The sequence below is a fragment of the Dermacentor andersoni genome, chromosome 8, assembly GCF_023375885.2.
Source record: "Dermacentor andersoni chromosome 8, qqDerAnde1_hic_scaffold, whole genome shotgun sequence".
In the NCBI taxonomy this organism is placed as follows: Eukaryota; Metazoa; Arthropoda; class Arachnida; order Ixodida; family Ixodidae; genus Dermacentor; species Dermacentor andersoni.
In genome coordinates, this window is record NC_092821.1 from 64,002,883 (window position 1) to 64,025,424 (window position 22,542).

The 22,542-nt window shown below is 46.4% G+C and overlaps 1 long non-coding RNA gene across 2 annotated transcripts in view; it reads right to left on the reverse strand.

The window, feature by feature from the left end:
- Positions 1-2,188: 2,188 nt before the first annotated feature.
- Positions 2,189-22,542, reverse strand: part of LOC129386834 (uncharacterized) — a 77,679-nt gene continuing 57,325 nt past the window's right edge. For both annotated transcript variants that reach the window (XR_011889856.1, XR_011889855.1), the window contains one exon: positions 2,189-3,226. This is a non-coding gene — a long non-coding RNA (uncharacterized lncRNA). The remainder of the gene's footprint in view (positions 3,227-22,542) is intronic.

Sequence of the window (22,542 nt, forward strand, 5' to 3'; positions counted from 1 at the left end):
CCTAACCAGTGTCACTTCATTGTGAAGTGTCGACGAAAGTACGGCTTTCTTAGTAGCAGTCATGAGGCATTCTTAAAGCTGTCAAATATTAGTGCCAACAATATGTGGTCCATACGACCACTTGATAGGCGGAAAATTTGTGCATGGTTGCCGCTCTCGGACCACATGTGCGCTAATTCATACCTTAGCTAATTATCGGGGGAGGCACCGTATGTCATGAGAAATACGGCTACGGTAATACATCATAATACGGAGAACTGGATTGTACCATGGCGAAATCCGGAAAATCAGTCGGTGACTTTGTCTATGAACCGAGCAGCGTAACATGAATTAAACTGGAGTGTCCTTTGAATATGAATGCCCGACATTTTTTCAGTCGCAAGATTTAAAAAGAAAATACATGTTAAGAGATACGAGAAAGGCTCTGTGTCAAACGCGCAATGACAACGCCTAGTCTTGCGCAAGGCCACAACAAAGTCACGATGACCAAGCGAGAAAACAAGCTCGGCCTGATAGGCGGGGCGAAATATTAACCCAAATGCGATGACGAAGAATGTCTTGTCTTGTCTTGTGTCCCAGACAGTGGCGCGTACCCACTATGGGGTATTGGCCAAGAAGCAGGCGGTTTTCCGTAAGGTTAGAAGTATAGAGAAACTAGATTTGAATAGTGGAGCGTGGGACGATAGAACTGTAATTTAGACTTGCAATGAAAATATTGTTAAGAATTTTGAATAAATAATTTAACGTAAAGAAATAAAATAATAGAAACTATGGATAGTTGTCCAAATTTCAGCAAGGTACTCTTTTTGTCTCTCTAATAAAATTGTAAACTGCAAGAAAAGCATCCCTGTGGCTGGATCCCAGTGAAGTCGCCCCAAAAGAAAGAATGCTTGTCGAGGTTAGCGATAGGCCAAGTTTGGTAAATGAGTATTCTAATATTTTTCTTTGTCTCAGAAAGCGGCGGCATGAGAGAAAATAATGTTCGATAGTTTCAGGTGCACTGCAAGAAGAACATAGAGGGGACATAGCGAGACCAGACCTCTGTAAGTAAAAATTTAGAGAAGGTATACGACATCTCAGTTTTGTAAAAGATACTTCCAATTGCCTTGAAGGACACCAATTAATATTCCATGGGAAGCCAAGATGGTGGAATTCAGAACACGGTGTTAGCATGGATATTGCAGAATTTTGAGATATAGCGAAATTTCTGTACCTAGCCGCGGTGACATAAGCTGATGTCGGCAAAACAGATATATATGATAGGGCCGTTCAGGGATGCTCGTGCGAGTGAATCGGCCATTTCATTCAAGTGCAACCCATGATGTCCCGGTACCCAAAGCAAACATACTTTTCGTAAGTACGGAGGCACAATCGAACGAAATGTTCTTTGAATTGCTGAATTTAAAGATGCAGTTAGTGCTGTGCATACAGATAGCGACTCGGTCACGATAACAGCTAATGGGTCTTTTTGGGGAAGTTTTCGTAATGCTAATATAATCGCTAATAATTCTGCCTGAAACATAGGTGTGAAGTCGGGAAGGCGAAGGGAGTAGGACCATTGAAGAGATTCAGAGAAGATCCCCACTCCTGCCTTCTCATTGCAAACAGAAGCGTCAGTAGCTATTACGTTGTCAGTGGTTAGCTGGTGTAGGTGGCCGTGTAAGATATTAATTAAATCTCGCCTTGGTAATAGTTTAGCATGATTAGGAAATCTGTCCTCGAACTCAATTTTGAGGTCTGTAAAGGCAACATCTCAATGGTTAACTTGGCGTATGGATACATCCAATTTTTGTAACTGTGCTTGTACGAATACTATCTGAGGACTGTTGAATCTCGACCACGATACTTGGAAAAGCTCAACAGGTTCGGCGATAAAAGCATATTGCGTACGTCTTTTTAAATAGTCATAAATTTTTAAAAATGTCTGAACCGTAAGTATGCGAAAATCTGCAATCTAGGGTGGGTATATGAGCGTCCTGATACAAAACAGCTTTGGCAACAAATCTAGGTAGCCCAAGGCATGACCGTAGAGCTTCTCTTTCTAAAAGTATGAGAGGTTTTATTTTGTAGGCGGGGCCACCGGAAAATATCACGCAGCCGAATTCTAATATGGGCCGAACATACATCTTATAGATCATCAGTAAGGCGCTGTAAAAAAGAACCGTAAGAAAACCCGTTATATACGAAAGCAACTGAAACACGACGCCTGACTTTATTAACAAAAAGGAGCAGGACAACATGTATTCAAAGCATAAAAAGCATAAAATTTGTAATTCCGAGTGAACGACGAAAAAAAAAGAAGTAATGGATTGGTTCATGTCCAGAGGAAAGAATGCTGGCCGTTCATCCACCGCAATAAAAATTTAAATAATGTAGTTTTACGTGCCAAAACCAGTTTTTGATTATGAGGCACGCCGTAGTGGGGCACTCCGGAAATTTCGACCACCTGAGGTTCTTTAACGTACGTCTAAATCTAAGCACGCGGGTGTTTTCGCATTTCGCCCCCATCGAAATGCAGCAGCCGTGGCGGGGAGATCAATCCCGCGAACTCGCACTTAGCAGCCTACCACCATAGCCACTAAGGAACCACGGCGCGTACGCGCCAATACCAGGTGGTCCATTCGGCATCGGTCCAGTTTCGCTGCGAAATCCACTCGTTAAATTCTGCGTCGGACCAGTTTCCCTGGAACCTCGGCCCTAACAACTCTCGGGCGGACATTATTCGCCGGCAGGTGCCACCACCATCCGCTATGTGGGGCTGGCGGAGTACGCATGTACATTCGGCCGGACATCTGGTGCCCAACATGGTGCTGCACTCACCGCCGCACTCGGCAGTCCCGTACGGCATGCAGAAGCCCAAAGCATCGAAGCCGTCATAGATGCAGGTACACCCGCTTTCACAGTAGGTCTTCAAGAGGGGGCCGCAGCCACCGCCGCATTTGGGTTGCTCCAACATGGGCCAGCAGAGGCCCGTGTTGAGGAATTTGAGGCATCTACACCCGGCCTCACATTCGGTCCCGCTCTCACCGCCGCATACACTTCCGCACTTGGCCGGGCCGCGTCCCCGTCTGTATTCCCGGATTTTCGAAGCCAGCACGCCGCACGACCCCGCCAGCAGCAGGACTATCAGGAGACGGCGCCCCGAGTACACGGAGTGAGAAGCCACGGTGTGCGGAGACGGAACCCACAAGCTGGTACCAGTCCGGTCAAGCCCTCCTATCAAAACCTGCACGGGGAAGCGTACACTGAATTGAGCCACTGAATAAACTAAAGCAGAGACCGATTGCATGTGTCGCTTCACAGTGAAATGTACTGCGCATTGCTCTCTTCCTTTTTTTTTTGAATATACAGAATTTTGAAAGATGGCCTGTTGCGGAGAGCGGAATTCTTAGTCTTTGAGCTGGTTTACTCGTACAGGCTGATATTACTTTCAGAGAAATGAAAATGAAAAATTGAGTAACTAGAAAAAAGCAGTCAATTTCCTTATTATTTACTCTATGGCACATATTGCAATCCACGAATTGTAGACAACGAGTTCGCAAGGCATAGGGCGACCTTTCAGTGAGACACCAGTTTGCAACCAGTTTACAGATCTTCCAAACTTTGCCAAGATATACATAGATGTTTCAAATACCTTTGTGTTTCAGTGCATAAAAAGGCATTATGTTGAAATATGTGGGCCGAATAACAGAGCATTTTAGGACCGAGCAATCTGTCGCCGCTTCTTTTTAGCATCGGACTCAGCAGCCAAAGATTCTTTGGTCCAACGGCGTCACACCAAGAAGGATGAAGATAACATACATATCATCCGAGAGGGACAGGTTATAAAGTCCTGCAGAAGCCCCAGAATCCTTGGACTACTCATACAAGCTGATGCCAGGACCAGATTAAGAAAAATGGGGGCCCTAAGCTAATGCGCATGCAGGCCCCCTTTCCCTATACTGATCTCCCCCCCCCCCCTGTCACCTGCTACGCTACTGGAAATATGCCATATTTCATTTTAATTCCACCAAATTAAAAAGAACGAAGTGCGATCAACGGGATTGTTATTACTGTTATTATTATAAGGAAAGCAACAAAACTTGCTTGAAACGCGTGCTGTTGTAAACACTAACACATATGTTCACTTTGTGCTTAATCTGCATTCTGTTTTCAGCAAAAGTTAGGCTTTAAGGAAAAGTTTAGTGCACTCAAGACGAACAAGAATGTAGAAAAGACAACAGAGCTCAGATGTCGATCCTTCTGAAGCGAGGCTTTGTTTGCATCACTAAGTTTAATCCCGTGAGGAGACGCATGGTTGTATGAAAAACACCCTTCATTAAAATTCAAGCATCAGACTGCAGTAATCGTTATACACGCTTCTCTATAAATATGCAATACATATATACAATACTTAAGGCAATACAAACACCATAAGAATGCACTAGAATACAGATGAAAATTACCAACTGTAATTACAAAACATAATTTGAAAATATTTTCGTTAAAGGTAAGACAAGAAAGGAAGACACCAAATAAACGTGGCGCTATCAAAAACAACAAAAATACAATTCTTTATAAGCACGCTAAATATCACAAGGAGAACAAACAAGAGACGAACAACGAAGATTTGCATATATTGAATTACACTGCTCAGCATTTCACTGACAACATGGAGGCTGGGAGGCAACACAACGAACTTATTGGAACTATTCATGTATAGCGCAAACAGTCCTCTCTTAAAATGGAATCTTTCGCACCTTCGCTTTGGCGAAATCAGATATAGTCTTCTAGAAGGATAGATCGCGGAGGAGGTCACTTTCAATGGACATGATAGCAAGCGAGTTTACCTTGTCGTCAAGGAGGCTCGAACGCAGGCGATTTTTTATCAGCGACAACTTGGAAAATGATCGTTCGGCCTCAAAGTTTGCCACGGGTATGATTAAGTACATTCGCAAAGCAATAGAAAGGTTCGGAAACACATCAATAAGCTTTCTTTTGTGCAGCAACTTCATTATTCCCAAGGGACTCGTGTACCGGCACACAGTTGTACAGAAAATTCGCAAACTGAACGATTTCCGCGGAAAATGCTGGCTCCAAATAATTTTTGTAGGTTCTCACCAACTTCTCAGCCTGTTGTGCCAGAGAGGCCTCGTCCCAACTAACTTATGTCAGCAATTTTAAGAATCCGAACCGATCGCAGAGTTCAGTGTATGCAGCCTTTCGCACTCGCAAAGCAGAGCCTAGACTGTCAAGTACAACATTGTAGGTATCTACGATAAACATTTTTCTACCTTGTAGCACACAATCGCTTTTTCCGCCCGGATGCTTACTCAAAACGATACGTTTGCCCTCATCCTGATAACATTTATTGGTACTTAGCGGGCGTGCTCTCATTTCGAAGGTATCAAAGAGAGGTCACAAAGAATTAACAAAGCCTTCTGGAGAGCTCAGCAGGTCTACAGCAGTTGAAATGTCTAGGCCTGGTTTCTGAAGTGCTACGCTTGTTTTGTGAAAGCTCTCCAAAATTTCACTCCAGAAAATCGCCACGAATGCAGTCTCTAGTTTTGTCATTTTCTTGGAGAGAGATTGCGCTTAGTTCCTAGTGCCACTGTTTTCTTCCTCGTTCTTTGATATAGCTTCAAGGCAACACAAGACTGCATTGAAAATTTTCAGAATCGCCTTACATGATTGAGCGTGTCTTGACCACTTGTTCTCAGAGAGACTTTTCAAAACAAGCTGCTGACCAGTTCCGCCCATGCTGTCTAAAAGGTACCTCCGTCACTTTGGTGAGGCAGCAAAGAACACATACAGTCTCTGAATTACAGTTAAAAATTTGACTGCCTCAAGGCAACTGTCAACGCTACATGCGCCAACCAAGTTCAGGGAATGACCAGCACACGGGATGTAGAATGACGATTCGTTCAGGTGTTTGATTTGAGCTTGCAGTCCCTTATATTTTCCTGACATATTACTCCCATTATCATAAGCTTGGCCCCTACAATCATCAATTGAGATGTCATTGGTCGTCAAGACGGACATCACGGTATCGAAAAGATACAAGCCGTTATGCGATTCAATTGGAACAAATCCAAGAAAGCGTTCGTACACTTTCCCTTTTAGATGGTATCGTAAAACAACTGACAGCTGATCAAGTTTAGTAAGGTCTGCAGACGAATCATCAATTAAAGAGAAGTATTTTGCACGTTTCACTTCGTCAACGAGACGTTCCTTGACAGCCTTTGCCATGTGCTTGATAAGTTCATCAGAAATGATTTTTGACAGATAGGATGGGTGAACTTTTCATTGTTCCGGCAGCGTTTGATGTGCTCCTCTAGAGATGGATCAAACTTGGCAGTGGGCTCAAGCACTCCCATAAAATTGCCATTTCTCGGTGAACCAAAAATCTCCCCACTGCCCCTAAACGCTAGGTTGCGCTCAGGTAGAAGCTTAACTACAACGACTACGCGCTTCAACATTTCTGTCCAGTAAGCGGTCTCAGTGACAAGATGTTTAACCAGCTCCTTGTCGATTGTGTTGCTCGAGTTAGAGCGGGCGAGCCATGCTGCCCCGTACTTCCGGTGCTCGACGCTATTTTCATGTGATAAACCTTGTCTTCTGCTCTTTTCCAATCAGAAAATCCGTGCGTAGTGAAAGAACTTGGGTTGCTTGAAATCGAAAATAGTTTGCACATGAAACAGTAAACGGATCTTTTGGACTCCGAGTACATTAACAAGTGTCGCTCGTACGCCTCGCCATTTACAGCCGTTTGCATGAAAAGATGAGGTGACATATAGCGATTCTGAGTTTTGTTTTGCCTTTCGGAAGACGGAAAATTTTCTGCCCGATTTTGAAAATACAATGGGCCTTTTTCAAGGCATACACTCCGAAAGCTGTCAGTAATAATGTCCGGTCACTTAGCAGGGTCACTTCGGAGAATCTCGCAACGTACCTCTTGCTGCCGGGGTGTCTGTACTTCCCTGTTGCCGCAACGATTAGCCGTCTGATTCGTCCTCTCGAGGCACACTTTGTGGGAGGGAACATGATTATTTGAAGCCAAACTGTGTTGTTTCCTGGCGCTCGTCAGTAGAAGGTGGCTCATCGGGGAGGTTTGGCACCTCTTGATCAGCAGTAGTATAAATCGGGCGTGGCGGACCGGACAGCTGGAGCTCTGGGGCAGGGGCCCGGCTGAGTAGCATAGACGTTGCTGACTCAGGAAAATGACAGGGCTCGGATAGCGTCGGTTGCTCGCAAATATGGACGACCGAGGTTGGCACCGTTTTCACAGGATCCAGACAACCAAGATTAGTCAAACCTTGCTTCTTGCCAGGAAACCATGGTGATGTCAGTTGGCAAGTCCTCCACAGAAGCACAGTCGGTACTATTGGGAGTTGGACACGGACTCTGGGTAGAGCGATCATACTGTTCCGCGGAAGTTGCATTCAGTAGGTACTTTGTCATCTTTGGTGGCTTCTTTTCACGCTCTTCTCTTTTTACCTTGACCTTTCATTTAGACGCACAACTTCTATGCTTCCGACTGAGCGTTTTCGCATGACTGGATGCTAATTGTTCACCGGGCACTTCGTCAGTCCGACGCGACCGCAGGTGTCCAACGGTGGCCGCCCCGATGACTGGCGCACGCTGCCTGGATCGTGCGTGATTGGCCGGGAATGGTGCGTCCCTCGGGAGCTCCTTAGCGGGCGGGCTTATTCAAGCTTAACCGGCAGCTCGGGGCTGAATCGCAGCCTGCGATCAACTTCCTTTCGTAGACGCGTGCCGCGTCTGTCTGATACTAGCGTCAGAGGAGGCGTTCACATACGCATAGAGTTCCTTGTACAAATTCCCTCCTTCTCTGTACAAACTCACTCCTTCTCCCGTTCCGGTCTCGTCTTCCTATTGGCTAGGAGCAATCGTCTGTTCTAGGAGGTTCTCGATTTTCTTTCGCCCCGTTGAAGCCGAGAGCGAGAACGAAGGGGAGAGGGCGACTCCTAGCGCGGGCGATGTTACAGCCCTCCGTCGCCTGTGAGTCATCTTTTTCTACATCTTTCTGGAAAGTTCGGCGGCCAGTCTCGCCTTCTTTTTTCGTCGAGCGTGTGCGAGGGTGCGCAGCCACTAGGCAGGAATGTCACCTGGATACAGGCCTTTGGGTCCAGCTCTCCAACTTGCCCGTTCAGTCTTCCACAACCCTAGCCCGAACAGTGAACATTCCATGCCCCACGGCACGTGGACAGAAGCACGAGTGACGTCTTCTTTCATTTCCTGCATATACTCTGCGATTACACATCATCATCTGCTATCGGACTCATCCTCCCCCGCCCAAATTACCATCACGGTAAAGTCGAATGGGAGGCACTGTTGGGTACTGCAGCACATCCTTTCTATGAGAAGGACAACGGCTGAACTATTTGAGAGGTGGAGGGTCGCGTGGGTGTGACGAGGGGCAAGGGAGGTTGAGGTGCTCATCCCACATTACATGCTTTAGGTGTTTCCTCCTTGCTCCTCCTTTCCAGTCAGCACTGGACAGACGGACTGACAGGAAACCACGAAAACTCTTCGAAGCAAACGCACCGCGCTTCGTAAGAAAGAGGGCCCCGCCGAGGTGGCGGGGGATTCCTGTTTTTACAGCTTGACAAGCTCTCCCCAAATGATAAGGCTAAACGCATGCTGTTACATTAGGCGGGGGCCCCGTCTGCTCGTTCTGGTTTGCTCGCTTCATACATGTCGCTTGAAGTTCCGTTGCCCATGGTTCCATATACTAAGCAGGTTAGAATAAATGGGCCCCCTTCTCCTACTGTCCGAGGTGAGGCCCTGGGCTGCAGCCCCCTTAGCCCACCCCCTAATCCAGCGCTGGTTGATGCACTATGCGACCTGATGCTCCATCGCCTCGACAGGACGACGCAGCTTGTCTTAAAACTAATGCATAGAATAAGAAACAGACAGCGATGCATGAAAGGCAATGACACCATACACCTCATTCGAGCCTCTATCCTCTCTAGTGTGACGTCTGCAGCGCCGTACGTGGTACCGGCGAAAATCGACAAACTAAGCACAGTCATTCAAAAATCCACAAAGCAAGCCCTTGGTCTCCCTATGAGAAAGTCCGCAGACAGCCTTCTCCGTGTGGGTCTCTATAACGCGATTGAAGAAATAATGCAGGGCCACTTCTCCAGCCAGAACGTGCGCCTGGCTATGACCCGAACAGGACAGAAATTTCAGAAACAAGTCAAGTGAAACTCCCCTGCAGATGCTAAATCCCGGACAAATTCCAGAAGATTGGCGACATCCCTCACCAAAAGATATGCTCCCTGACCATCACCAAGGGCAGCTCGAAGGAAGAGCTAAGGCCGCGGGCAGGACTTGCGGGTCTCTCCAGGAGGTGGTTTACACAGATGCAGGCGCATAATGTGGCAGAAGAGCTAAAGCAGTCGGGGTGACGACAAAGACGGATCTCCTCGTCAGCGCCACCATACCAGATGGAACAACGCAGAAAGCAGACGAATTAGCCCTAGCATTAGCCCTCACACAGATTACGGCAACAGTCATTATAACTGGTTCTCACGAAGTGCGCAGGAGCTTAACGTATACTAACAGCCCAGCTGCCAGAAAGGAATGGTAAAATAGTGTGGACACCCGCTCACGCCTCCCAGGAGGGCAAAGAGCTCCCCCACTCCAAGGCCTGAGAACATATTGACCAGGCTCCGGAGGACACAGAGGAGGTCATTATACTGACAGCATACCAAGAAATCACTCAACACTTCAGACTCAGCCGCACAGCACTCCCACCACCACATCAACAGCTCACGAAGAAGCAAGAGACAACACTCAGATTGTTGCAAACAAGTCCCCGCACCCAAGGAGGCTTCATGTTTCCTACGCAATATGAAGAACAATGCAAATACTGCGAACAGCTTGGAACAGTATTCGTACATTGTCGCAGATTGCAAACAAAATCCAGAGTTGACTCCTCTACCTCTTCTCCAAGAGCAGTGGGAGACGCTGTCGTCCAGCTCCCGCCGCACGGGCCGGATCATAGCTGCGAGTGCGGTCGCAAACAAGATGGCGCATGGATTCCCCTGTAGAGGGAACCACTCCTGCAAATCATGCCATCCTTAGGCTTTATAAAGATGCTTTCCCTCTCGCTCTCTTGTTGGCATTTGTCTGCAAACTCGTACAATCCCCTGAATTTATTCGAAGTGGATGTGTAGAAAACTAGCGGCTACAATTCGTTAATTACAAGGAGTGCCCTGGTGCAATTAGCTAGAAAATCTCATTAGGAAGAAAAATAACTAGTTTATATTGCGTCTGAATTTTTCATACAGGTAAGGTCTGCCGGTACGAATAATGATGGTCGATGATGTATAGGCGATCTGCCAATGGAAATTTTTTTTTAAAACTTGGACGCTAGAAAAAACACGCTGTAGGTGTGCAACGTCGTGAGAACGTGATTTTATCAACCGAAATTATCGAGTTGCCTGAAGTCGAAAGCAAAAAAATAACATTTAATTTCCTTCTTTAACGTAAAAAAGGACTACCTTACAAAGTTCTGCGCGCTAGGTGTCCTGATCTTGTATAAGTGCGAGGCAATCAAGCATTATACAAGGCTAATGTGACCAAATTCCTTGGGCGCCAAAGCCTAACGGGGGGGGGGAGGGCAGGGGGAGATTTATAGAGGGTTTTGGATGTGAAAACGAGGTTCGGCGTTTATTTAAGCATATGTTTATGTGAAGGAAAACTGTTTTCCAAAGCCATTCAGTAAATTTTCTCGGAAGTGTTGGTTCTCCACGTGCTTCCAACAGCACATACGTGACAAGAAAGGCGGCATTGCGGTGGCTAGAAAAGTAGGTGCGCCGATCGAGCGTAGTTCACAACTTCCGGTCACGCAAAACTGGCGCTGCATTTCAGTAGAACGGTTCTCCTGCGCACGTCGTCCACGGTACGCAGGGAAGACAAAGTGCGCGTTCGGGGATATCGCTTCCGATGATTTCAGATATGATGTAAGCTTCTTATACCATTCTGGGAATTGCAAGCAAAGATGTATGGGTAATTCTGCTATTGTCACGAAACACTAAGTTCTCGAACTATTTTTGTAGTTTCTACGCAAGAACCTCGCAGTACAGCTTTAGCGGTTTTGCACGAGTGCGGAGTTTTCATGCAGTTTTATTTTGTGAAGTATTGAGTAGTTTATTCGTACATTTGGTGCAGACATGTATCGTATGCATCAAATAACAAAAGTACACGAACTAACTATGAGAGATGCCACGGTGGGGCATTCTGGAATACTTTTGCACGACCTGAGAGTCGTTGACGTTGGCCTAAGCATAAGTACAAGAGCATTTTGCATTCCGACGCAATCAGAACGCGGCTGGCATGGCTGATAAACTATCCCACGACCTCATCATCAGCCGCATAATGATTACGACCGAGCTACCCCAGCGGTTAAGAACACCGTTGGGAACAAGGCTGTTGCGCTTGGTGCTGAGGTTACAGCTCCCGTGTAATTAAGTATACTTGGCGTTTGCCTTTCCTAAAGCTTAGTAATATTCTTACGTAGGAAGACGCAGACGAAAAGCTATATACAAGTATAATTACAAGGGAATACGCCACACTTGGCCAAGAGGCAGCAGCCCGCGCTAGCCTCCAATCGTCGTCGTCGTCTTCTCACTGCTCGCCTCTTCGTCATTGAAAACACTGTTCCGTAGCACTACCCCCGGAGGCAAAAGCGCCGTCCTGGAGCGACTAAAGGCCGGACTCGGAAGCAGTGTAGTAGGCCTTGAGCCTACCGATGTGCGCGACATCACTATGCCAGAGTAGAGGGCGAGGTTGAACACACAGGAGCAATTTCATACGTCACAGGCGTCACCTGGCGCAGCACGTGGTAGGGCCCTGGGCATCGCGAAAGGAGCTTTTCCGAAAGTCCGACGTGACGAGAGGGCGACCACAGGAGCACGAGCGCACCAGGCGAAAACTGTACGCCACGGTGGCGGGCGTTGTACTGACGCTGCTGAGTGGTTTGCGAGGCCGTCAGTCGAGCACGTGCAAGCTGGCGTGCATGGTCGGCGAGGGCGATGGCGTCGCGCGCATATTCGCTTGTTGAGATCGCAGCAGGAGGAAGTGCCGTGTCAAGGGGCAAGGAATAGAATAAAATTAGAATAAATAAAGATTAGAATAAAAAGATATCGGAATAGTTTTACGTTATAGGGCCCTTTACTCGACCAGCTTCGACCTGCACCCTCACGTACCGCCCGCGGGCAGCCTGTGTTCTATTTGCCGACGATGGACGCAAGCACGCACGTCTTTGTGCGTTGTGACTGTATCAAGCCATTGTTGAATCCTTCCTACGGAGGCCCCTTTAGTGTGGTTTCGCGGTTCAGAGGAAAGCTTGAAGATTGACGCTCGCGGTAAAGAGACAGTGTCGTGTGACCGAGTGAAACCAGCCTATCTTGACCATTAACTTTTCATTCCTTCCGTCATTCACACCTTTGCCTCCGGCAACCTGGGGGGGGCTTGTAGCGACCTTCCGTCACTTGGCTGCGCCCACTCCTTGGAAATCCTGTTTGCCTCGCCGTGGGAGTCGTTGCACCTTTGTCCCCTCACCATGCCTCTACATGGGGCTCATTAAGCTTTATGATTTTCTTAAAATTAGGCACAGGGAGGCACGCGAAGACCACCTGTGCAAATAAATTATGTGGCCAGAGGAACACAAAGTCAGATAATAATTGTCGCTGTCGGCAGCCCAATTAAATAAAATTGAATAATAACTTTTTCTTGACTGCAGCAAGTTGGTATGTTTGTATTGAAAAGTTAGGTGCAGTCGTGTTTCTACACAGTGTTAGCTGGAGGAATTCTTCTAGCGTGTCTGTGCTCCGAGATATCCTACTCCAAATTTTAATTGTTGTTCGCATAATTACGCATGCAAGAGAGTTAGGATCGCCGCAAAGCTGATGTGACGCGGTTGTGTGCGGCGTTTGGTATGACAAAGGGGCGGATGCATTTGCATTGATAACTTTACCCCGTCCCTTCTCGGCTGGTGAAATAAAAGATGGCAGAAACCGGCACTGCTATCGTAACACGTGACCGCGCTACCTGTAACGATGGCGGCAACTGCCATGCCGTGATAATAGCGCGAGAAGTCGGAGGGCAGCGCGCGTGTGTAATGGTGACTAGACGAACGGGCATGGTCCTTGCCTGGGCTACGCAAATAAAGTGATTGCTGATTTCGTAGTACTGTAAGGTTTATTGAAATCAAGAGCAACAAACAACTGCAGGGCACACCGTGCTGTCATATCTTGATTTCGCCAGCCGAGAAGGGAAGGGGAACAGTTATCACCTTTGCTGTCTCCGCCCCGTTATCAGACTAAACGCCGCATGCAATGGCCACATCATATCAGGGAGGAGCTTTGCGCCGATCTTCACACTCTTGCATGCGTAATTATGCGAACAATAAAAATTTGGAGTCGAATATCTCGGAACAAAGACATGCTATAATTCTTCCAAGTGAAAGTGTGCGGAAATACGACTGCTTCTAATTTTTGAATACAAACATACACACTTACTGGAGTCAATAAAAAGTTGATCAGTCAACTTAGTTAAGTGGGCTGTTGACAACGATAATTATCACCTAACTTTGTGTCCCCCTGCCCACATAACTTATTTTCGCAGGCGGTCTTCGCATGCCTCGCAGTGCCGCATTTTAAGAAAAACATAAAGCTTAATTTTGAACACCCGGTATATTCATTGCCTCCGCTAAACCGAGCTCCCCACAAATTTAGCTCCATTAGCCATTCATCACATTCTATATTCTGCAAGTTTCCGTATAATCTTTCCTGGTCAGCTATTGTTTGTAATTTATTGCATATAAAACATTCAATTCCAAGGAGCCAGATGGAAATGTCTATTACATTCGGAGGGGTCGTTCAAAGTTAAAGGAGCAAGAAGGGCGCCCAGAACGCTGCCTTCGGGTACTGCTGATTTAACAGATAAAACTCGAAACATCGTGTCTCTAGTCCCTACATATTCCTCGCGAGTACGAAAATAAGATCAGTATCAATTTTTAAAGGCAGCATTATTGCACATTGCCTCCACTTTTCATACCAATTTAAGGTGAGGCACTTTATCGAATGTTTTTGGGAAATCCATGACGATCATATCCATCGGTCCACAAAAGTATATGGTTTCCAAAAGATCGTAACCTAATTCCATGAGCTGAGATGTAGTAGACAGGCATTGTGGAAAGCCCTGTTGGCAATTACATAGTAAACTGTGTTCTTTTACATAACCTAAAAGATGTACACTGAACGGCAGGCTGGGTATGGATTCGAGCTAGTTTGACGATCTTTTTGTCAAAACCTTTTGCCGGTTCACCTTTTCAAAGTGTAAGCATAGCGTTCTGCAGACACGTGTAGGTATGAACGTGCGCGGTGGGGCACCCTACCACGCAGTTAGCCATCCAGTTATCATCCGTTGTAGCGCATGCGCATTGACTTGAAGGGTGAATGTATATATATGGGGGTTGTTACAAATAAAACTAGTTGGAAGTAGCCCCTTGTCCGTCTTTTTCCCGCCGTCCGTGTCTTTGTGCGCCTTGTAAGGATTGGGAGGTCAATCCCATCGCTCGTAACCAGTTGTCAAGATTGGAGTCGGGCATGAATTAGATGGTAGCTGGCCCATGCCGTCGTCCAACTTATCCACGCTGAGGACGTTGTTGAAGGGAAGGACGGCTTCTCATCGAGAACTAGGAATGTGGGTTTATTTACAGTATCTACATAAGGACGTCGCATTTCATCAGTCTAGCATGACTGCGAGAGAAAGTACACTGAGCAGCCGCACAGCAGCTGTTTATAAACACTCTGTCCTCCCTAGATCCCTAGGTGAGGGAAAACGTTCGACCAGTCATCGTAGCCTAGCCGCCTTTTAGCGGGAGGGCTTACACACACACACACACTTCCGCACAGGTTTCACGGTCCCCACCGAGGCCAAATGGACTTCGCAGAACTCGGGGCTTACGTCTGGAAAGGTGCGTGGTACGGTGCCGCCAAATACGTTTTCTTGGGAACTCCCCCGCTCACGGCAGACCAGGTCGGCGGTGGCATGTTCAGTAACAAAGCCTGGTTCGTCGAACTCATCTCGGCAATCCCGCGACGAAGAGTCGTGGACGCGGCGTATTATCCTCCGCACACAGTAGAGTTAGTGGCGCCGTTTGGCTAGAGGATGATGGTGGCCTTCCAGAAAATGTCGACGCCAGTGTCGCACCTGGCTGGCAAACTTTGCATGTTGGTACCTCAGCAGGCAGTTCTTAACAGCGCCTCAATGGCCCGGAAAATCTCGACTGTCCAGCGCTGACAACCGCTGGGCAGGAAGAGAACGGCTGGTGGCCAGGGGGTGATGCCTTGGCTCGCAGCGACCACTTGTGTAATGATGTCACTGCCCCAAAACATCCAACAAGGAAAGGCAACTGTAAAACGAACCCCACAACACGGCTCTGCGCCGAGATGACGTACCCTGGATCCCACTTTAGACCTGCTAGGCTTCAAAGAAAACATAAGTGCAGAAACAAAAAATGCTGCATTTCGCTATGCCGATTTTTGAAGCAATTTTGTGCTGACAAATTCAGCAATCATGGACAGAATCCTGCTAAATGAGAGGGGATCTTCTTGGCTTAACAAAAATAACAATAATAACCCTAAAATTCAGGCGGGACCCTTAAACGCAGAGTTCAAATTAGCCTGCTCAAACCATCCGCATTGCTATGCAACTTTCTCTTCTTATATCTAACGGAGAAGTTGGACTCTTGGAAGGTGTGACTCCATCAAAGCAAGCGACCATTTCTGTGTGACATTTGATTGAGCCACGTCGGAGGACAGTGGTCGGTCTCGAAGATGAACCTAGATCCGTACAAGTACCACGACAACTTCTGGGCGGCCCAAACTAAACAAGCGCATTCCTTCTGTGAAGCGCTGTAGACTTTCTCTCTTACAGTTAGTTTACGGCTGGCATAGAAGATAGGATGCTCCTCGTTATTGTCGTCGACCTGCCTAAGTACCACCTCCATACCTCTCTCGCTTGCGTCCCATTGAGCTATGAATTCCTTTGTGTAGTCTGGCGCGGGAAGCACAGGACGAGAAACCAATAGCGTTTTCAAACATTGGAAAGCGTTCTCTTTGTCCTTATCCCAGTGTACACTACTCGGTGCTCCCTTTCGGAGGGTGTCTGTTAAACTACTTGCCATTTGCGAGTAATTCGGCACGTACCGTTGATAGTACCCCACAAGTCCCAAAAATGAACGAAGGTCTGTTTTCGTGCGCGGCTGAGAAAATTTTCCAATCGTAGCTATTTTCAGCTCGGCCGGCCGTCTCGTGCCCTGGCCGACAACATGGTCCAGATAAGTAACCTGCGAACAGCCAAATCTACACTGTTCCGTTTTCATCGTTAAGCCGGCTTCCCTCAACCGTGGGAACACCTGTTTGAGGTGCGATACGCGTTGTTCGCAGCTGTCCGAAAAAATTGCTACATCATCAAGATATGGCAAGGCGAATTCCTGCATATCTTTTAGGACAATATCCATTAATTTAGAGAAGCTAAACGGTGCGTTCTTCAGCTTGAAGCTGAGTGTGAGAGGGCGAAAAGTGCCTGCAGGTGAGATGAATGCGGCATAGCGGCTGGCACTTTTTGAAAGGGGAACTTGGCAGTACCCCCGCACGAGATCTATAGTTGAAATGTATTTAGCAGCGCTAACTCTTTCAATTCGTTCCTCAATGTTGGGTATCGGATACAGCTGATCCCTAGTGATGACATTTAACTTCCTGTAGTCAACACACGGACGAGGGTCCTTGTTAGGGGTTTCCACCAGTATTAGCGGTGACGTGTAGTCACTCTCAGCGGGCCCAATAACTCCCAACTCTAGCATGCGCTGTATCTCTGCCTCCATAATTTCTGTCTTGGAGACACCCTGCAAGGCTTCGATCTTACGGGTTCAGTTCAGTTTTCTGTTCAGTTCAGTTTATTTCCAACTCAATGTTGAGGGTCCTCCAGGCAAAAAAGTTGTCATAGACAACTTGAGGGGACCTGGGGACTATAAAGACTGCAGGCAAAGTGATACATCTACAAAAGAACAATTTGAAAGACTTTACATAACAGGGTATTTTCAAATGGTGAAAATAATATACAATGCAAGAAAAAATCAAATACAGATATGGCAACTACGAACATACAATGAAAACGGGGAAACATGAAAGAATGAATCTGTACCTGTGTCAAGGGTTCTTTACTCATACAACAAAAAACGTCTTATTTGCGACTTGAATTTGTAGAGTTTCATGCTGAAACCTATTTGGGAATGCACACGCTTTATTAGTGCGGGTATTTGATAAGCGAGCACAGCCCTTCCAAAATTTTTACGTGTTCGTGGTGTTGTTATCCGTTCGTTACGCAGTGCATAACGAGCTGACGTTGTGTGTGCTGAATGTAACAGGTTATGTTTATGTATGTGAAGCAGGAGGTTGTAGTCATATATTTTACTTGCTTTGAGCAAATTGTGTTTAATAAACAAAGGATTATTTGGTAGATCTGTGGGTTCACCATGATAATTCTCAAGAATCCTGAGCACTTTCTTCTGCAATACCTCCAGTTTGTTATAATTCGTAGTCGTTGTAGTGCCCCGAACTAGTGTGCAGTAGGATAAACGGGAGTAGAAGTGGGCATAATATATGGCTTTCTTTATCTGCAGAGGAATTAGATCTGATAATTTGAATAATAAACCAACTGTTCTGCTTAGTTCTGAGGTTAGTTTGTTTAGGTGCGTATTCCACGACATACCTTCTTCAAACCACACACCTAGAAATTTCTGACATTTTACTCGTGCTATGACGGTGTCCAGGAATGTCAGCGTGAGTTCGCTGTCACATGTTTTGTTGGTGGGTTTGAACAAGACGTAGTTAGTTTTTTTTAGGTTCAAAGCTAATTTATTTGCATGAAGCCAGCTATGAAGCTGCATTAGGTAGTCGTTAATCGTGTTCTGAAGGTCACTAAGTGTACGCGCAGAAAAAAAAAATATATTGGTATCATCTACGTAAATTACTAACTTTGGGGAGTTAGGTATATCAAATATATTCTTTATGTAAAGTATAAATAACAAGGGCCCTAGAATCGACCCCTGAGGTACTCCTTGTTTTACTGTAGTAGTTGGGGAAATAACATTACCAATTTTTATACGCTGTTTTCTGTGGGAAAGATAATTTTTTAAAAGATCTAAGGCAACGCCACGAATGCCGTAATCATGAAGTTTAACTAATAAAATCTCATGGTTAACGCAATCAAATGCTTTCATAAGATTAATGAAGAGACCAACGGTATAAAGCTTATGTTCAATGTCATCCATTATTTTATCTTTAGCACGTAATAACGCTAGCTCTGTTGTTTTATTTTTCTGAAAACCGTACTGTGCGTCATTTATTACGTGGCGCTTAGTCATAAAATTCACGAGCCACATGTTAATAACATTTTCAAAGACTTTGGATAGCACGGGCAGCACCGAGATTGGGCTGTAATTACATATGTCACTAAGCGCCCCACACTTGTGTATTGGGCATATGCGGGTAAGCTTAAGATCGGAGGGGAAGATTCCAGTTTCCAGCATTCGATTAATTATATGCGTTAGCGGCAGAGATATAACAGACGCAACATATTTAATTGTTACAACACACAGGTCATCAATTCCTGGCGAGACGCTGTTCTTTATATTACCCAATAAATTTTCCACCTCTTGTGGACTTGTCGGAAACAAACAAATTGAGTGTATCAACCGTACGCGTTTCTGCACTAAATCAAGATAAGTTTCGGTACTAAGGTTCCTCTTACTGGGAATCTGAAAATCACCGACATTAGTGAAGTATTCATTCATATCTGTGAGTGCTTCAACCTCCGTTTTGCAATGAGAAAAAGCTGCAATGTTAATGGGACGCTTCAGTTTCGAATTGTTTGACAGATTATTGACCTCTTTCGAAAGCTTTCTAGGATCATTAAATATCCTAGCGAAAAGACATTGATAACAGGAAGTCTCAGCTTTTTTCAAATCGGCATTTATTTTATTTCGGTACTTCTTGTATTCGTTGAGCAAAGCAGTGTCACGTGTCTGTACAAATGCGTGATACATGTTGTTTTTGGTTTTGATTTTTTTGTACAAACATTGACTAATCCAGGGTTTACGAATTATTTTTTTGCCTCGGGAAGCATTGAACAAGCGGGAAGCATCTATGATAGATAGCCTTAAGTGTGTGAAAGAAAAGACGGTATGGCTTGTCAGGGTCACTTTCTGCGTAAACCAAGTTTCAGTTTGTATCTTCCAGCGCATAATAAAATTGGCGTAGCAGATGTGAATTTATCTTACGATAGTTCGACTTTTCATGAGAGTCGAGCCTGTCGCTGGCGAGTGGCAAAAATGTAAAGATAGGAAGGTGATTACTAATGTCGAGTGATAATATACCACTAGTGCAATCTTGTTTTTGGATGTTTGTGATAGTGATGTCAAGTAAGCTAGCACTGTGGTCAGTAAGACGAGTAGGTTGCGTAATGACATTTGAGCAAGCAAATGAATCAAGAATAGTTTCCAACTGTTTACAACATGCATCCCCGCTGAGCATGTCAATGTTGGCATCGCCCATGATAAGAAATGGACTACGCATCAAATAAATTTTTCGCAGCAACGTTTCTATAAAATTAAAAAATTTAGACTTATACCCTGCGGGAGGTCGATGAACAGCTGCTATGATAACATTTTGCACATGCACTGTGACACATTCGATACTAGGCGTCATACAGGTCATTTCGTCAATAACATCATGGGTGAGGGAATCTTTACCATACAGACAAATTCCACCGCCTTGGTTAGAAGGACGGATAATGCCATTATAAACACATCCTGAAAAGTGTGGTGGTCTGTCATTCGGAGTTAACCAGGATTCAGTGAATAATAAAACATCAAATTTAATGTCAAGACGCTCAAAGAACAAACTGAGGCTATCTGTTTTATTTTTAATACTTCGAACGTTTAGATGAGATGCAGTGAACTGCTTAGACAACCCGTTCAAGGTATGACAGATCCTATATTGGTCGTAATATTGGCAACCTGCCTTCTTAGCCATCTTGAGGCAGCTCGCAAAACTCAAAATATCATGAAATGAACTATTGACGCATCTTGTCAACATCTTCCCGACAACAGATTCTAAGCTTCTCTGATGCTTCCGATTTCCTTGCAGAGATTTTTCCTCCCTGCGTCCGCACGAATTTCCAGCCAACTTTTCTTTTCTTTACCACCGCAGCACCAAGTAATTGTCTGCCCTGCTGCGTTAGGTTTGATGTGGTTGATGTCAGCTCTATTTCATGCGGTATTAGTTCGGTTCTACCTGGCCGATCACTGAATCTGTCGAGATATTCCCCTAACACCCCTTTTAGCTCATTTAGCTGCTCGGGTCTAAGAGCGTGCGAGCTTACCGGATTTCAGAGTTGTAGGTCGCCTTATACTCCTTCAACTTGGTGCTAGTGCCATCGTGCTCTTTGATGGTATAGTTAACGACTCCGCTCCGCTCTACATACGGCTTCATCAAATTGCAGTGATATATTGTCGCGTATACCCTGCTGGAGTATACAAGCTGAATGAAGATACAGGCGGTTGCACTTTACGAAAGCGTAAGCGGCGACGCGCGATGCCGAGACGAACTTCGTTCTCCTCTTCTTCAGTCCCTTGCTCCGCCACACCATGCGGCATTACCCCCTCTTCAAAAAAAAAAAAAAAAAGAAGGAAAGCATACATAGGCTTGACCTGAGAGCGCCCAGATGCTCTAGGGCGAACACATAGGCTATAGTCACAACCACTGTGGTGTTCGATATAGTCACAAGGCACTGATGGACAAGCAACAACAAAAACTAATCGAAGCGGCTGAAAACGTCGAATATTAGGGGCTATAGCACGGTTTCAACCGCACAACATGCACAATCTCAGATTGCGGTTGTCGGCTTCGGGGAGGCCAGCTTCCGTCAGGAAGGACTTCATAATTCACGTCACTAATTCGCTGCAACACTCTCAAGGTCCGAAGTAGCGACTCAAAAGCTTCTCGGATAGTCCTTTTCGGCGCACGGGAGTCCAGACCAAAACTTGATCACCAGGTTGGAACTCGACATATCGATGGCGGAGCTTGTAACGGTGCGCATCGATGCCCTGTTGTTGCGTTATGTGCAATCCGGAAGCTGACGGGCTTCTTCCGTGCGTTGCACGAAAAGTTCGGCATCTTGGGCGAGGTCGAGATGATCGATATTGTCGCACGGCAGCATTGCTTCTAACATAGTCCGAACATCACGGCCGTAAACGAGGTAAAACGGCGTGAAGCGTGTTTTTTCTTGCGTAGCAGTATTATAGGCAAACGTTACGTAAGGGAGTATCTCGTCCCACGTCTTGTGCTGTACGTCTACGTACATAGACGGCATGTCAGTCATCGTTTTGTTCAGTCGTTCGGTCAAGCCGTTTGTCTGCGGATGATAGGCAGTTGTCCTTCGATGGGTCGTGCAGCTGAGTTTGAAAACGTCTTCAATGAGCTGTGCTGCAAAGGCTTTGCCTCGGTCTGTGATGACGTGCGATGGGGCGCCATGCCATAGGACGATGCTCTGTATGAAAAACTGGGCAACCTCGGAAGCTGTGCCTCGAGGCAGCGCCTCTGTCTCAGTATACCGCGTTAAATAGTCCGTGGCGACGATTATCCACCTGTTGCCAGAAGATGACAGTGGAAACGGGCCCACAAGACCCATGCCGACCTGGTCGAAAGGTTTGGCAGGTGGGTAAATCGGATTCATCAATCCCGCAGGCTTCACAGCTGGCGAATTTCGGCGCTGGCATTCATCGCAGGCTTGGACATACCGCTTAACACACTCGGCGAGTTTCGGCCAGTAGTAGGATTTGCGCACTCTATGAAGCGTTCGCGTAAGAGCCAAATGGCCAGACGGAGGCTCGTCATGACAGGCGAACAAAACTTCGGCATGGAGGTCTGCTGGAACGACCAAAAGGTAGGTCTTGGTGACAGCAGAGTTCTTCTTGTACAAGACGCCATGTCATAAACAAAAAGACGACAATCCTCGATCGATATGCCGGGGTATTGATGGGTTTCGCCCTTCTAGATGTTCGAATATAGGCCGTAGTGCGTCGTCTGCGCGCTGCCGTGAGGAAAAATCAGTACCGCTTACGGCCCCAAGGAAAGCGCCGTCGTCCTCAATGTCTTGGCCGGTATTGTCGATAGTGGCGCGCGAGAGTGCGTTGTTAGGAATGGCCGTACGGGGTGACAACGTGCCAGCTTTCAGCCCGCTGCACGTGTTCCAATCCGGCCGGCGGGGCGCACTTCGGAGAAGTGCGAATTGCTGGCAGCCACGTGGCGCGTGGTCAGCTCAGGAATATGGTATTCGGCCGCGCCACTCGGGACAAAGCACAGTTCTACGAAGCCCTCTGACGTCGCCTCCGGCCTTTTCACCTGTGTGTATGCGCGGCACGTGTATGTGAGCCCTCATCCTCCTCCAAGTCGACAGCCC